Here is a 17144-nt window from a genome sequence, read left to right on the forward strand (position 1 = left end):
AACGATGAGCTGTATGAGCTTTACAACGATATGGACATAGTGCAGCGAATTAAAATACAGCGGCTCCGCTCGCTTGGTCATGCCGTTCGAATGGACACCGACGCTCCAGCTCTGAAAGTATTCAACTCGGAACCCGCTAGTGGTAGCAGAGGAAGAGGGAGGCCCCCACTGCGATGCAAAGATCAGGTAGAAAAGGACTTGGCACAGAGGAGAAACGACTAGCGTGCTTTGCTGAACTCGGCCAAAATCGCTTAGGCGGTTACAGCGCCAAAAAAGAAGAAGAAGATAAAATAAAGACAAGTAATTAAAAAAAAATTTAAGACAGCTTTGATTAGGGGTTAATAATAACAAGAAAAATCTATCTCCGCACCACCTAACTGCTAAATTTGTTTTATAGTTACATCTTCCCATTTTATAAATATCTCGAACTTTGCGCCACCTATCGGGCAATATTTTTTGCGGTGCTTTTCCTTCTCATATACATACATAGTTAGTTAGTAAGTTAGTTAATACCTGTGCGTAAGAGAACAAGAGACACGGCGACCTGAAAGATCTTTTGTATCTCTTAAAGAGAAAGTACCTAACACAGTGCGGCCAAGGCACCTTCGGCTTCCCTAATGAATCCCAAAAGAGCCTTGGTAGGCCAATTCCTTATAATAAAGGGTTCGCCCATTGAAGATTTAAAATGGATCAATCTATGTCTGTCCTCAAGGCAGAGCCGACTCTGTGATCACACTTGATCGGTGCAAGTGGAATCGAAATTGGTTGTGAATTGTTATGGTTATTTCTGATGAAAGGGTATCCGAAGAGCCTGGCCTGTCTAAGGCCCTCCACTGCTTAGTACTTACTGCATTCTGAGAGTCCCCACTCAGTAATTAAGGCTCTCGAATAGGACCAAATGAGTCCATAGCATTCAGGTCCCGAAAATGAAGTTAGCAATCCTTCTGGTGCCAACACGTCGGCGACCTCATTGCCTTCTATTCCACAATGGTCTGGTACCCAGCAAAGTGTTATAGTGTTTTTGGCTGGCGAAGTTTGTAGTGTTGTGTGTCAAAGCAGCCTCTAACTGGCTTGGATTAAATAGTCCTGTATGAACGGGCCCGTATAGCTGCTTGGCGATCCGAAAAGATAACTAGAATGGCGCCCTAGGGCCAAAATTACCTGCACCTGCTCAGTCCCCCATCCTTGAACTGCTTGTGTAACTTCCAAAATAATTTGAATTCCGAAAAATTCTGAAACTTGTATTTTTCTAATATCGTTGTGAAGGACAAAGAGATCATCGCACAAAGAAAGCTCGACCTTCGAAAATATGGTGGCCCACTTCACGAATTTGCACTCCAGTGGCAAATTGTGCTGCTTCAACGCCAGAAGTTGAAGTAAGTAAATCATAACACATAAATTTTCACGAGTTAATTTCAACTTTTGGGCGAGTAGAATTTTTAAACTCTCTGTAAAAGGAACAAATAAAGTTCTTAAGTGAAAACATTATATGTAAGTTTATGCTAAAAAATACCAAGTTTTTCGATACAAATATCAAACCACAGCTCATCACACGTATTTAGTGTTGCAAAGGCGCATAATAAAAATGACAACCCTCGTACTCGTAGCCCATATATGTATTCCAATAATTCTGTAGAGAATTCGAAGTTTATGCTTGAATATGAAGCTGACCCAATGTCGTACTCAATTACCTTAAGGATTCCATCAATGGAAAGTACAAAGTAAATCCCAAAATATACACAAATTGCATACCTACATATGTATTTATAGTCAACAGTTAACAGTATATATTAATATGATGCGTAGTAAACAAAAAATGAAGACGACATGCTTGATTGAAGTTCAAATATGCAAGTGCCTACATAATTCTGTGCATTGTGATATTCACATACATTCATGTGCATTTGCATATGTGAGGGTATGTGAGCATGTCAGCGTGGCGGACGCCAAACAAAGTGAATGCAAATTAAATGCCACCCATTCATTCAAGTTGAGCGCATGTAATGAAAAAAAAAAAACAGAAAAGAAAAACATAGCTTAAACAACGTTAAGCGGCATTAAGTAGCTTTGAGCGCCTCGAATGCTGGACGCCTTTACTGCTGCGCGCACTCGACAACTCTACAGTACGCTATATATTTATGTTGTTGTTGTTGTTGCTGTTTGCTGTTCATTTGTCTACCGTTCTGCTTCGTTTTTCTGTTTTTACAAAATATGTCAACTTGTTCGATTCTTTATCCGTAATTTCCAAGGTATTCTAGTTCAGCCCCCACAGCACAGCGAAACAGCAATAGCACGCTGTGGATTTTGTAGGTAAGCGCTCAGCTTGAAAATTATGCGCCTCTTGACTTCAGTGAGTAGGTTGATGTATTTAAATTTAGGTTTTTTTTTTTGGTACATGCATACATACATACATACATACATATCTACTTCATTTACCACTTAAGTAAGTGCGTAAGGTGTAAGTGAGCGAATCGACTTGAAGTTCGCAAACAAATGCGCGGGCGTGTTTATGGGTGTTTGTATAGGTGGGTATTTGAGTGTGGGTAAAGTTGACTGTGCGTATGTAGAAATATGTACATACATATATTTCAACACACTTAAGTATTAGTGAGTATGAGTGCGAAAAAGAGCTCTATTCTAAGCCATGCACAGATGGGTGCCATCAAAGAGGGTAGAAAAAATGGCGATACTTGGTTTGAGAGAGTGTAAAAAATGAAGTCTAAGTAAGCTCATTGCCTTTAAGTCATTATGAATGTATGTATGTTCGTGTGAGTATTTTGCTCACGCTGAGTATAAGTACGGTGATAAATGAATTTCAAACTGGCCAGACGAGGTGTTATATCATTTTGTGGAGCGCGAATACGAATTCATTGATTTTTTTATGTGTATGTATGCAGTTATACATAGTAATGGTTTAGAGCACATTTTTTTATATGCAGTTAAATTCAAGTTTGCGAATACATACCATTGAAACGGAACTAACAAATGATTTTCGTTGAATGTGAAATGCTCTCTGTGTAAGTTTGCATTAAACAAAGGCGCTTCAGAGAGTTGTATGAACTGAGTGGTTAATATTGGGTCATATGAAAAAGCCTCTGCAGGTTTTGGCCACTATGTGCCTTTGATTGATGCCCATCCATCTGTCAGTACTAATCAGATTGACTTGTGCTTGAAAAGGCGAAATTTTAGGCTACATTTTTAGAGAAGACGGTTCTAAAACTTGTCACACGTGCAAAAAGCTATATTGATTTAAAAATGAGCGAAATATATGAAGAAATGCGCTGCGAAAAAATTGTGCGGTGTTACTTTTTGAGTAGAACTCTGCTAAATTTGGTAGAATATTTTCGGAAATTTTAATTTTGGTAGAATGATCGATTCGTTTTCCACTTGATAAATTTTGCGAGACGATTTTTTGTGCATCATTTATTTCAAAGCAAAGACAAGTATTATTCGAATAAGGCAAACATATTTTAAATAAATATTTATGCAAAAAGATTTAACTTGTCAAACTAATAATTTACGTATAAAAGTTCATTATAACTATTGAGACCATCATTGGATGGGATTCAGATGAAAAGAGCACTTAAAAAATTTTTATTGAAAAAAGGTTCATGAAATTTTCTAAGGCAAGTCGTACTTCAATTTATTATAATTTCGGCCAGAAATTTTTTCCCGAAGGGTATATATTTAAAGGATTTACTTATGGGAGCATCTTATTACGCTAAGAGAGCTTTTATGATAATTTAGAATTGGGCCTGAATTTTTCGAAAGGATGTGATTGAATTTCCATTGCGATTGACCGAACTTTTCCTACAAATTGAAATAAAATTTAAATCAAGGTGATTTTTCTTTGAAAATCCGCTCTGTTTAAAGTGGTTAGAGTGGCCTTGAACTTTTGGTAGACATTTGTTAGTTTTTGTTTGGGCACTTTGGTAGAAAACATATTTTTGATGTTGCAACACTGGGTGTGAGTTATCGCCGGACCCCTGAGTGGTTTGTTCTATTCTATGCAGATCGCTCTGATCGGTTCAGTGCGTGGCCATTCCAATAGTATTTCATATGTCTTAAGCTTAAATCACTCAGCCGCTTATTGCGTGGCCTCGGCCTTAGTGAAACGTGGCTGGAAAGCTACAAAATCGAACCATTTTTAAAGCGAATCATTACGGTCGACCAAAACTTGATTGAATGCGAGAATAAGCTACGCAAGTGATTATGGTCAAAGACCGACGACCCACCTCCACAAACGAATTCAAAGCCTGGATTGATGGCAAACAAGGCTTTGTTAAGTGTTTGGTGGGATTGGACGGGAATTTTCCATTATGAACTGCTACAAAGTGGCGAAACGATCAATTCGGTTTGCTGATGTGAAGTTGTGTTCCATTATGACAATACCAGGAAACTCACATATTTGATGACTCGGTACAAATTGACGCGAATTGGTTGCGAAATTTGAATACATCCCTCGTATAGCCCGGATCCTACAACGTGTGACTTCCATTTGTTTCGGTCTCAGAAAACTCTCTTCTTGGTAACATAGATGGAACTATGATGGTAAACGAAAAATTGCAAAAGGTCGTAAATTGATTTTCAATAGAGATTTTTTTAAATATGCCCAAAAATTCGAGTAGACTTTTCATATGACCCAATACTTTCAATAGTGGTATTCTGTTGTCAACTGTCGTTCCTTGAGCTCATCTGCTGTTTTGCCAGAGTGCCAGGCCACTTGCTCAATTTGGTGAATACCACTAATATGTTTTTAATTTACAGAGCCTTCATTCTTTTACGAGTAAAACACACTGAAACTCCTGGAGAGCTTTTGAGATTTTTTTAGCTGAGTATGATCGTCGGCAGAAGAGAAAAATTTCTGAAGGCCAGTTACGCACATGAGACTGGTCACGAAACTCAATTAATTGACTCACTTTGTTGTTTAATTTGAACAATTTTTAGAATGGATTTGTTCTTGGTATAGACATTTGGTTGGCCTATAAGTATGTTTTGTCAGCATTAAAAAAGTGAGGAGAATTTAGCTGCAGGGGAAGTGCCTCTTTTCAGATGCTTGATGACATTCAGAAATATAAATACAAGAGTGATATAAAAAATTGGTATCATTGTAAAGGCGATTAAACCTTATGTCTTCTGATATGCATATGTGTATACGCCGTGAAAAAAAAATGTGAGAAAAAAATCACTTGAAAGGAAAAAGCAACTTTTTTTACCAAAAAATATTTTAAACAAAAAAATTACTCACCAATTTAAAAAAATAGCATTTTTGTTAAGGCGTTTAAACCTCCTTTCGTCTAATATGCATACTTGTATACTTCGTATATAAAAATTGGAGAAAAAAACACTTAAAAGGAAAAAATACTATTTTTTCAAATAAAAAAAATGTTACCAAAAGATTACTAATTAGTAATACAATTGAATACCGGATTTAAATAAAACAAATAATTTATAGTGTTTTAAGTGTTAATTCGTTCTTGTTTGCCCACAGCCCTGTTAAAAATAAAGCAAAAGTATATGCAACAGAAGTCTAAGGCAAATAAAAATATAAAAACACCATGGTTTTTGACTTTTTACATAACAGGTTATATATAAAAATTAAAGATAATTTTCTGTTTTATTTAAATAAAATATTCAATTGTATTACTCATTAGTATTTTTTTTCTTTAAAATATTTTTTTATAGGAAAAAATTGGTATTTTTACCTTTAAGTGTTTTTCTCAAATTTTTATATACAAATTATACAAATATGCATATCAGAAGAAAGGGCGTTTAACAGCCTTTACAACGGTACTAATTGTTTAAAAATCGGTCGGAAATTTTTTTGTTTAAAATATTTTTTTTTATAAAAGAAGTTATTTTTTTTAAATGTTGTTTTTCTCAAATTTTTATATACGAAGTATACAGATATGCATTTCAGAAGAAAGGGGTTTAATCGCCTTTACAATTATATCAATTTCTTAAAAATTGGTTGGTATTTTTTTGTTTAAAACATATATTCTTTTAAAAAGGCATTTTCTCATTTAAATGTGTTTTTTATTTTATTTTTATATACAAAGTATACAAATATGCATATCAGAAGAAAGGGGGTTTATTTGTCTTTACAACGATAACAACCTTCAAAATCGGTTTGTAATTTTTTGTTTAAAATATTTTTTTATAAAAAAAGGTATTTTGTCTTTAAATGTGTTTTTTGTAAAAATTTTATGTACGAATTATACAAATATGCATATCAGAAGAAATGGAATTAAATCGTCTTTACAACGATCTTAATTCTTTAAACATCGGTTAGTATCTTTTTTGTTTAAAATATATTTATTTATAAAAAAAGGTTTTTTTATTTAAATGTGTTTTTTCTAAAATTTTTATTTGCGAGGTATACAAGAATGCATATCGAAAGAAAGAGGGTTTAATCACCTTTACAACGATATTTTAGAAATCAGTTCAAAATTGTTTGAAATATAAGGAATTTAATTTTTCGAAGACTTCAACTTTGACCTCTTATAGCACGTGTAATATGGTTTGCACAAAAAAGTTATATACCATTTAAATAAGAGCAAAAGGAGGACTGCGTCTATATTTTTAGGTTGCAATAATTAAATATAATTTTTTACCAAAGGTCCTATTTCGAAATTCTTAAAAAAAAATTGGTTTGGTCCAATACCCAGAAAAAAGTTGATTCTGCCGTACAGTGTTATTATAACCAATATAACTAATAAGCCCGACCAAGCGTTTAGCAAAATGGACGTCATTGTTTTTTTTTTTATATTTGACATGATTCACGATCAAAGTCCGTTCGTTTTAATTCTATTGCTTATTGGTGCACCTTAAACGACATCCGATAGCATATCGTCTGATGTTCGCCTACTTCTGTTTTCTAGTCAGCTAATTCAAACTTTGCTGTGATAAATGTATTTTTAATTGTCGGACCCAAAACGCCACACATTGTTTGGAGGAAGTCTAGATAGCCAACGATTGTAGTAACTATTATCCGGCTGAAAACTTTTTGGAGCACTATGGTACTTTCTGTTATAGAACGTGGCTGCAATTGATCCCTGAGTGGATTATGTCATTTACGGAGTCAAAAAAATTTATTCGCCATTCAAAATTGTTGAAATTATGAATGAAAACTTTTATATTTTTTTATTCAATTATTCGTTTTCGTGATTACGCCCATCCCTGCTATCGAAGTCGCTCTTCCACGGAATACAAGAAGGTTTATATTTAAATGTTTCGCTTCACAGAAAATTCAACGATATTTTTAACCTAGAAAGAACGCCATGCCTTAATTTTAAACTGGTTCCCTTTTCAGGTAGTAAATTGCATGATAAAAACATAGCAAGGTAGAACCGTTCTCTCAATTTGTCGGCCATGATTTTTTTTTGAAGTTTGCCAACATTTTAAAATCATATAAAAGTGAAAATGAAAAATTGAAATTGTTCGAAATTGTTGTTGCTTGAGATTGAAAATGAAAATGTGTGTGTGAGTTTGTGAGTAAATTTAAAAATTAAATTGTTTGGGAACGTCAAGAATTTTAAAAGTGACTCTCAGCGGTTATACCTTACTGTATTTTTATCATGGTAAATTGTACATTTCATTTTCATAATTATATGTAAAGCATGATAATTCTTTAGAATAATAATAATTTTATCATTTATATACTTAACAACAATAAATTTTCAGACAATGCTTTATAACGCTATGGGATTCTAAGAACATACTAAATATGAAGTAACTCGCGTTCTTCAAATCATTGCAACATACTTTGGACGAAACGAAATCAAACCATGCGTAACAGCTTAAAAAAAAAATAAAAAAAAAGACAAAAATAAAAATAAGAACATAGCTAAGTACCGAAGTAACTAAAACAAAGTATTAACTACTAAATACCTATGCAAATAAGTAAGTAAATGTGTGAGTAACTAAGCTGTGCTGAAGTCAATGATGGTGGCCCAGGCGTAACGCATCCGCGCCGCCGGTAGACGCATACAAATCGTCGCCCAGTCGCCGTCAAAGTTGTTTAATCGCCAAAGGCCGCATCGGAACGGTTGAGGAAGAAGAAACAGAAGTAGAAGCTAAAGATTCGCGGACCCCAACGACGTTGATCAACAAAGCATGACGAAGGAAAGGGTGATGCGAGTAAAGCGTTTAGGCGGCGTATGTCTGTGTGTGTGTTGTCTGCTTATGTCTGAACGTCTGTCTACTTAACACTTAACGCGTCGCAAAAAGAAATACTTAAAAAACAAAAAAAAAAAACAACAACAATCGACTTTGCTCATTAACAAAGACAAGAGCAAAAGCAGCAAACAAACATCAGCTACGAAAAGAACAATAAAAAAACAACACCGCAAAACGCCAACATACAGTCATAAGAATAAAAATATCAGCGATATAGTAGCTGGTAGTGGGTAGAGAGGTGATCATACTGAGTGCCGCCGAAGCAGAGTTGGGCGCTATAAAATAAAATTGGCGGTGACTTAATTATTATTATCTCTTTCTTACCTAGCTTTGCAACTTAGGCAAGCAAGAGCTCAACGCTTCTTGCGAATTCTCTGAAACTTGGCAGGACCGGTTTTGGAATTTTGCCACTAAGAAAAACTTGCTGAGCATAACATCAGCTGTTGCAACGTAAGCGTGCACTATGAGAAGAGTAGCTAAGTAAGTACTTAAATAAGTAACTTTATACTGAGCGCTGCTCATTTCCTTCTCATTGACTCTTTGGCATTGGCCATTAACTTGTTTGCTTGCTTACTTGCTCTAGCAACTCAACCAGCTAGTCAGCAGCCAAGTGTCTCACAGCCACTGCTATTTCGACAGTCTTAGCCTGGTCGATGTGACGAGTACAACACAAACGCTTTGAGGTACGGTACGCGTGCGCACGTTGTCGTCGGACGGTTAAAAAGTTTTAGTACTACGGTTTTATTGGTTTGCTAACAGAGTGTGTGCTGTGCGCGTATGTACATATGTAGTAGTGTATACGTGTGCTCGAATGTGGCTCCAAGTCGGAGACGGTGCACGGAACGAGTATATACAGCGTTGCAAAGGAAGTCGCATAGACAACGCAACGAAACAGAGAAGTGATAATTTTAATTTAAAAAAGATAATCAATAGAAATATATTTAGTCAAGAAAATTGAATAGAATACATATTGTATTAAACAAAGCGTGATACGAGGTAAATTATTGCAAAGGTATGTGACCATGCATGGAATGTGTATTCTAAATTAATAAAGTTTTCAATGAAATTACATACATATACGAGTATTGGACTGTGCATGTAGAGTTGATGGTAAAGTGAAGTGCGCGATAGCTCACACATACATACATACATACATACATATGTATATACATTTCCCTTTGGAAAATAAGTTTTTTGTAAACGTCACGCGCCGCACGACAGGAAGTCTCACAAATGCGTGCAAAGACTTACTGAAGTTGAAAAATCATTGCTATTGGCATTATTATTTATATTTATGAATGCGTGTGTAAGTGCATATACGCTTGTTGTTGTTGTTTCTGCTGCTGCTTGAATTGCTGTTGTTGTTGTCTTTGTTGTTAGCCTTGTACGCTGACATGCTATGAATGATAGTGCAAACGGGTGGTTTCAAGCGATTTCATGGTGAATTTCTTTATGATAAACACATTGCGCTTGCGGTTTAGCCTAAATCTTCTGGCAACACTTAACTTTGTTTATATAGTTTTTTTTTTTTTTTCTATAAAATGTAGTTTTTGATATTCCCTCAATAGCAGTCGATGATGTCAGCCAGCTGTGTGTGTGTGTGTAAGGAAACATATGTTAATATGTAGCTGCAAAGTAATTAATTTAGCAGAAATTCGCCCTGCCGAACGAAAGACTTAAGCAACGAACCTGCGACACAACTGCTTGATTAAAGCTGCTATGCAAATTCAAAATCAGATCTCTTTAAACACGTATGTGTATGTGTCTGCGTGCGCTTTGTTAGCTTACTTCGTTGCCTGGTATCTTTCATTTGGCACCGCACAACTTATTTATTTATGAAATGCACGCCATTGCGGCCACCTCAAGCTGTCCGTGTAAATACATATACAAACAAAATTAATGTGGATGAAGAAGTTGGTGTATTTGATTTCATAACATTTACGCTTACTTGTCGCCTTATAATAAGTATGTACATACATCGCGCTCTTGACCAAATCCATAGCTATAGCAATAGTAACCAGCTATAATAAAAGCCAAAAAATATAGTGCCAAAAGCAGCGTTAATATGAAACAAAAAAAAAAAAAAAAAACAAAAGACCTGAAAAGATCGCAGCAGTTGTACAATCACGAACCCCAACTTAAGTGACGACTCAACCTCAATACGGCTTTGAAAAATTATGCAAAAGAAACAAAAACGCAAAGTTAATAAATAAAAGCACCCACGAAAGCAAATTGTAAAGAAGTAGAAAAAATTTGTAACAAAATGAAAAAAGTGGTCAACGAAATGCGAAAAAACTAGATTGGATATTTCGGTTGCCAAATATTGTGTAGTGGTTTTGAAAAACTTTGTTTCTATGATATTTTAAGGGTATAAGCAAACAATTTTTAAAATGAAAAAATTGCACAATTGCAATTTTTAAACATTAATAAACATCAGCACAAATATGTTATGGTTCAACAACAACAGTCAAAATAAAATAGGCAACTCGAAACAAAAAATCCATACCCGAAATCAACTACTTTTATATATGGTTCAAACAGCCAGCTAAATTGAGTAATTAAGCATTAAGGTGCTAATATCACTTTATTACGAAAAAATTATTTCACACCTTTGCTGTCAAATTAAAAAGCGCCGACTTTGAATCCAATACTTTAAAAGTGCAAAGGCATTTTCTAGGCTTCATTTAAATTAAAGGCGAAAATTCGAAACCAAAGCTTTATTTTTTTTTTTATAAAAGTATAGCTCACTATCTAAAAAGGTAGTCCAACTAAGTTTGAAACTTATTACAAGATTTACAAAAATTTGAATTAAATTTTTTTTTTTATCAAAATTTCAAACTTTTTATTCTTTAAAATGCAAGTTTTTAGAATTTTTTTAAAGAAAAATTAAAGAATTGTCAAACATACTCGATAGCGAAAAAATTGGCCAAAAGTAACTATAAGTCCTAGCTACTTCAAATTTGAACGGAATATTACTAAAATTTAATGGGCTACAAAATTGCATACCTAGATCTTTTTTTTAAATTTTTGTAGAAATTTTTTGTACAACATCTGTATGGAAATTTTAAATTTTGATCAAATTGGGGAATTTTCTTAAGTTTTATACAAAGTTTGAAAAACATGTTTTTTCTTATAAAGTGAGCTGTTTTTTCATAAAAAAATAAAAAACATTAAATAAACAAAAAAAAAATAGCAAAAATTCGTTAAAATATCGCATCGCTATTTATTTTTCCGCCATCGTACGCAGATTAATCATTAATAAACGATGTTATTTTTTCAAGGATATTAAGAAAAAATAAAAAAATGTTCCTTTTAAATTTATAAAAATACGCCCGTTCCATGGCCGTAGTTTCCTTCTTAATGCTGCACAGTGTGGAAAATAAACTACTTTTTCGACAAAATCTAATATCTAACTTTTGAAATTGTAACTTAAAAAAAAAATTATCATTGGAGTTTTAAATTGTTCCCCTTTGTGACCAAAAAATAGTATGCAATGCAATTTTTAAAGAGCTTTAAATATACATTTTTGCTATTCTGCCAATAAGGGATCGATTTTCATGGTCGAAAGTACCAAAAAAAACATTTTAAATTGTTTTTAAAAAGTTAGTTCATTGCGTGCTGTTTTCAGGCCAATAAGTAAAAAAAAAATTTAAAACCCTCTATGTTTGAGAATCACTCGATAGGCCAAAGTAATTTTTTTATCGAACATTATTATTTTTTCCTAAATTCAATTTATCTCAAAAGCTCTAAAATGATGTTAAATTTATTACGCACGCTTTTATCGTTTTCGAGATATTCGATTTTTTTCACAAAAAAAGTTCACTTTCCACACTGCGTAACTAGGCTTCCCATATCGGTTTTCTAGACCTAGATCTTCCCGAAACTACAGTTAACCTTATTATCGCGTAGGTAAGCTTTTTGATTATTCACATAATCTCCGATGCGGCCGAATGGTACCTAATCTTTTTCCGTGGGAAGTCACGGAAAGCTTCGGGTTTCAAAGCTTTCTTAATACTTCCTCGACAAATTACAGTTAGATTAGAATTATAGCTCACGAATCTACAAATTTTTAATTATATTGTCACAGCTAAATTACGTACATACGCTTGTAATTATCCAGCGTCTGCACAAAATGAAGGTGGATCTCCTTTTGTGCTTCAATTGCAGCGCTAAGTAATTGCGCCAATGTGTGTTGGACCGACTACGGCTTCTATCTTCTTTATTGTTTTCATCTATATAGAATAATATCGAGTCTAGACTTCGGGCGTGTTGACCTTTCCCCCCATCGATTTTTGCAGCTTTTAAATCAGCGCCTTCCATATAAATCGAAAAACCTTTACGAAGTCCACCTGAGGAGACTAAATGATGCGTCGTTTGGTATGCCAGAATTGGTACAAAGGTGGTTTCAGAGCCGTGCGCTCTAGTCCTGTGTCCATTCGTAATAATCTCAACAGACGGTTTTTGCTGGGCGATGAGATTAATACGCACGGGCATATGCAACTTGCTTTTTGTGCTGCATCCCTGATGGTTCGTTCTGCTTTTGAGAGAGGAACTTGAGCTTGTACTTTCCGTAATATAGCATGCCATGACTTTTATGCTGGTCTGTGGGGTTGTACTTATTGTGGGGTTTTCATTGCGGCTTTTATCCGCCGTAGGAAAACTGGGTACTGCTTAAAACACTAAGTATGCGAGGACCGTAAACTATCGAGCTAAAAGCTACAGATATATGCAAAGCAATATAAATTTGAAAAATAAAAACTATGATATTTTCAAATAATTTGGGAATCAATAAACATACCACATTTACACACATATATATGTATACCGAAAAGCAGCGTTCCAAAAATATTGCAAAAGTTCATACCATTTTAAAATATATTTCTGCATATTTATTTGGCAGCGATACCTATAACTACCTACGTTTAACCACCTCTAACAAGGAACTGAAAATAAAATCGAAAAAATATATTGCACGCAACAGCTGAAACAACAATTAAATATGTGCAACAATAAAATAAAATAAAAAATTCAACAGCAACAAAATTAATTTATATTTGGCCAAATTTTAATTAGATTACATAAAAATCAACACGTCCGATTAGTAAAAGGAGCGGTCATAAAGCAGTGAACAAGCATAAAATTGGCAGCGCAATAAAAACAATACAAAAATAGCAGAGACGGGTAAGTTGATGCAACTAATTAATGCAAACAGATATTGATTTTGTGAACCAAAAACACATTTTCTTCACTCCTTATTAATAATTGGGGTATTCAAAACGATGTTGTAAGTATCGTATTGTTGTATGTCGTAAATTTTAAAAGCTTAAATAAATGTTTGGAGGGCTTGAAAACACAACCACTTTTTTTTGTAGCATTGCGAAAATTCATAATACGATTTTTTATTTATTTTAATATATTTTTGGCCGTTTAAAGTTTACGGCATACAACAATACGACACTTACGACACCCTTGTGAATACACCAAATATTATTTTTGCTTATTAATATTTTTGTAAATATTGCTTTTACTACTTTTGTGAGCATCTAATGTCTATGTATAAGCTACGCTGCTAACCATAGTTATCTCCATGGGTTATCAGTCAATGTTAAATGTCACTCTACGCCTACTCGCAGTTGCTGTCGTTGACTGTGCTGCTCGCATAATTACAAAATTGAGTTCAAACACAACAGTTCAACATTATTAATTAATTTTCAGGTTTTCTTCCAATCACTGGTCTATTAGACAAGCTACACATTAATAATGCCATGTTGATTATATCATCTTGCTATGTGGGCGCATAAGTTCATGGAAGTTCGTTGCTTAAGTCTTTTATTTGAGAGAGTGGAAGTGGCTGTTTTGTAGAAGATATATCTATATACATACATACTATTTATTAAATGTAATTAATACATACAATAAAATCAACAATATGCTTAGAATTTTTTTAACAATTTTTCGATTGTAAATATTTGGAATTTTAAGTAAATATTATAGAAAAAATTTAGTAAACTGTTAAAAAATTAAAACTAGCCTTTCAAAACAACTCCACACAAATATTTTAATACTATTCTCCATTTTTGCCTCAACGTGTAAATTAAAATGGACAACGATTCGTTCGACTAATTACCTGAAACTGTTTACCCAGTAGCTTATAGCCATTAACTAAGAAGCTTAAGACGCATAAGAATAAATGTACAATGTATTTACGCTTCAAAATATTTGCGCTTAATGAATGTACATTAGGGTGGAGTGAAAAAAAATTTCCATGATCACTCACGGTCGCTCCAATAGTCCTAAAGTTTTGAAAAAATTTCTCAACTTATAGTTGTTTTATGCTTTTTTTAAGATTTTTTAAATAGAAAAAATAGGGAGGAACGAAAAAAAAAATAATTTTCCATTTCGTAATTGTAATAGTGCGGAAAAATTGCGTAACATGATCACATTGAACTGCTTTTAGATCGGATAATATTTGCGGCTGCCCCAAGAGCCTTAAAGTTTCGAAAAATCTTTCAAATTATGGTTATTTTATACGTTTTTTTTTAAATTTTTGTATAATAAAGTGCAAGTTTCAATAAAAGCTGAAAACTTAGGGTGGAGCGAAAAAAAAAAAATAATTTTTCGATTTCGAAATTGTGATAGTGCGGAAAAGTTGCGTAACATGATTCGCACATTGAACCGTTTTCCGATCAAATAATATTTACGGTTGTCCCAAGAGCCTTAATGTTTCGAAAAAGGCTTTCAAATTATGGTTATTTCAAACTAACTTTTTTTTTTAATAAAAAGCAAGTTTCAGCTTGGTAAAAAATTGCGTTGATATTTGGTCTTTTTTTTGCTGACAGTGTCCTCCATATACCAAAAAAATTGTCGAACATACTTTATGTAAGAAAACTTTCAGCAAAAAAATAAAAAAAATACAAAAATCAACGCGACCTTTTAGCAATTTGAAACTTGCACTTCAATTGTTAAAATTAAAAAAAGATTATAGAAGAACCATAAATTGAAATATTTTTCGAAACTTTAAGACCCTTTAACGATCTTCCACGGTTGAATATGAATATGATTTTTTCACTCCACCCCAATGTACATATGTGTATATGCATATTTATGTACATATGTAACCAAACTAGTATAAGACGACTGAATAATCTTCAGAATAAAAAAATTAACGATGATTCAACCAACTGTTAAATTAATAAATGTGCTACTCCATTCACTTCGTCACCTACGTGTGCTTACATAAGATTTATGTATACATATATATTGCAAGCATGTATGCACGTATACTTGTGCGTAACATATTTCGCATACGCAATAAAATATTCTCAGCAAAAATCAGTTGTCATGCCTCTAGATATTTAATTATTCAACATTGTTCTTATGTGTGGGTTATTTAAATGACTGTTGACGAGCAAAAGATGACTTCATGAATTGAAGATCAGCTCTGAAGATAAATAATGTGCGCGTCGAAAGTCAAATGTGTGTGTATGCGTATACGTATATTTGCTCCTATTAGGCTGCATATTTACCCTGTAGGGAAATATTTACTCTGAGTCTCAATCGAACCGATGCTCGGTTGGTGAGTTCCTGGCAACAGCAATATAGTCTGATTTTGTACAAAATTGTATATTTTCTTATTTTTTTTGTTTACCAAAAAGTGTACTAAAATATGTTTTAGTTATAGATTTAATTATTCAAACATATTAAAAATACACATTGCTGATATAATTAATACTTAAACCAATTTTTCGAGTATTTTGGGGAACGATTTTATAATGCTGAAACATAGCTCATTGAGTGGTCGGTCACCGATACGATGAGAGTAATTGTAAAGCGAACGAGTTGCGAGGACCATCCACATTCCTTTTTGGGAAAGCAAATTACAGACTTACCAAGGGCAGCTTTTCTCTAATTTTTTGAATTTCAATTAGGGTATTCAAAAGACGTGTTAACCGTCGTAAAATCTTAATTAAGTCTCACATTTTGTTATGTAAAATAACGGTTAAAATGGTTTTAGCGAGTGCTAATTTTGTATTTTCTTTATCAGTTTATAAATATTTCGGTGTAGTTAGAAATCCTCTAAAATCATTTTAATCATTATTTTACATACAAAAAAGTTAAGCTTAAGATCGAGATTAACGCGTCTTGTGAACCTCCTAAATATTTCAGCAATTTCCTATTGGCCATTTGTGAATGTTCGATTTTTTCATATATGTATGTTGGTACGTGCGAAAAAAAAACTCGCAAAAAACTGGATTTCTGAAGACCCAACTCGCCGTCGACGTAAAAAGTCAGTTTGACGATTCACAGAAAAAAAATGACGTCAAACCTGTGAGCAAATGAAGAAAAAGTTTGTATGCATGAGCTGATGTGCATTTGAACTAATAAATTTGCTGATTAGGTTTTGGTTAGTGTATTACACACACACATGCATACACATATAAACCTTACGCTTATTTAAGTTATGAAGAAATGCTTTTTAATTTCTCAACCAGCACCAAATGTGAAAAATGAAATATTACAGCATTTTTTTTTTATCAAACAACTTTACTACACATTCGATGTTTAACTCGCTGAAATTATTTCATTTACTTTATTGACTCGATTTTGATTGCATTTTGTTGCCTTACTTGCTGCCGTCACGCCCATGCCGAGAAATTGCCTAAAACGGCAGTTACTTGGCTTCTTTCATATAAGCATTAACCTGTTTTTCAAGGTTATAACAACAAAAAAAAAAAAACCAACAACAACAAAAGTTTGCTTTTTTCAATTGCTTTACTTGACTGTTGCTAGCAAATTGACAATTGTGCAAAATAAAGATACGAATTCGATGGTGAATACGAAAAGCGATGGGGATGCCGGCTTCATTGCATACAATTGTGTTTTGAACAGCAGAAAAAAAGCTAAGAGCAAAAAATCAAAAATATTTAAGTAAAAAGAGCAATATAAGTAAAATGTACTACAGCGAT

General features: G+C 33.6%; 1 protein-coding gene across 7 annotated transcripts in view; it reads left to right on the forward strand.

Moving 5' to 3' along the window:
• The first annotated feature begins 8790 nt into the window (after positions 1 to 8790).
• Positions 8791 to 17144, forward strand: part of pio (zona pellucida domain-containing protein piopio) — a 121399-nt gene continuing 113045 nt past the window's right edge. For 2 of the 7 annotated variants that reach the window (XM_017610020.1, XM_017610031.1), the window contains exons 1-2: positions 8791 to 9190; positions 13079 to 13359. The gene's annotated coding sequence lies outside the window, so the exon portion shown is untranslated. The other 5 variants (XM_017610046.1, XM_017610037.1, XM_017610042.1 and 2 more) reach the window with 5 other exon arrangements.

Source organism: Rhagoletis zephyria, unplaced genomic scaffold (genome assembly GCF_001687245.7).
Source record: "Rhagoletis zephyria isolate East Lansing unplaced genomic scaffold, Rhagoletis_zephyria_1.1 Rzeph_scaffold_00011, whole genome shotgun sequence".
Classification (NCBI taxonomy): Eukaryota; Metazoa; Arthropoda; class Insecta; order Diptera; family Tephritidae; genus Rhagoletis; species Rhagoletis zephyria.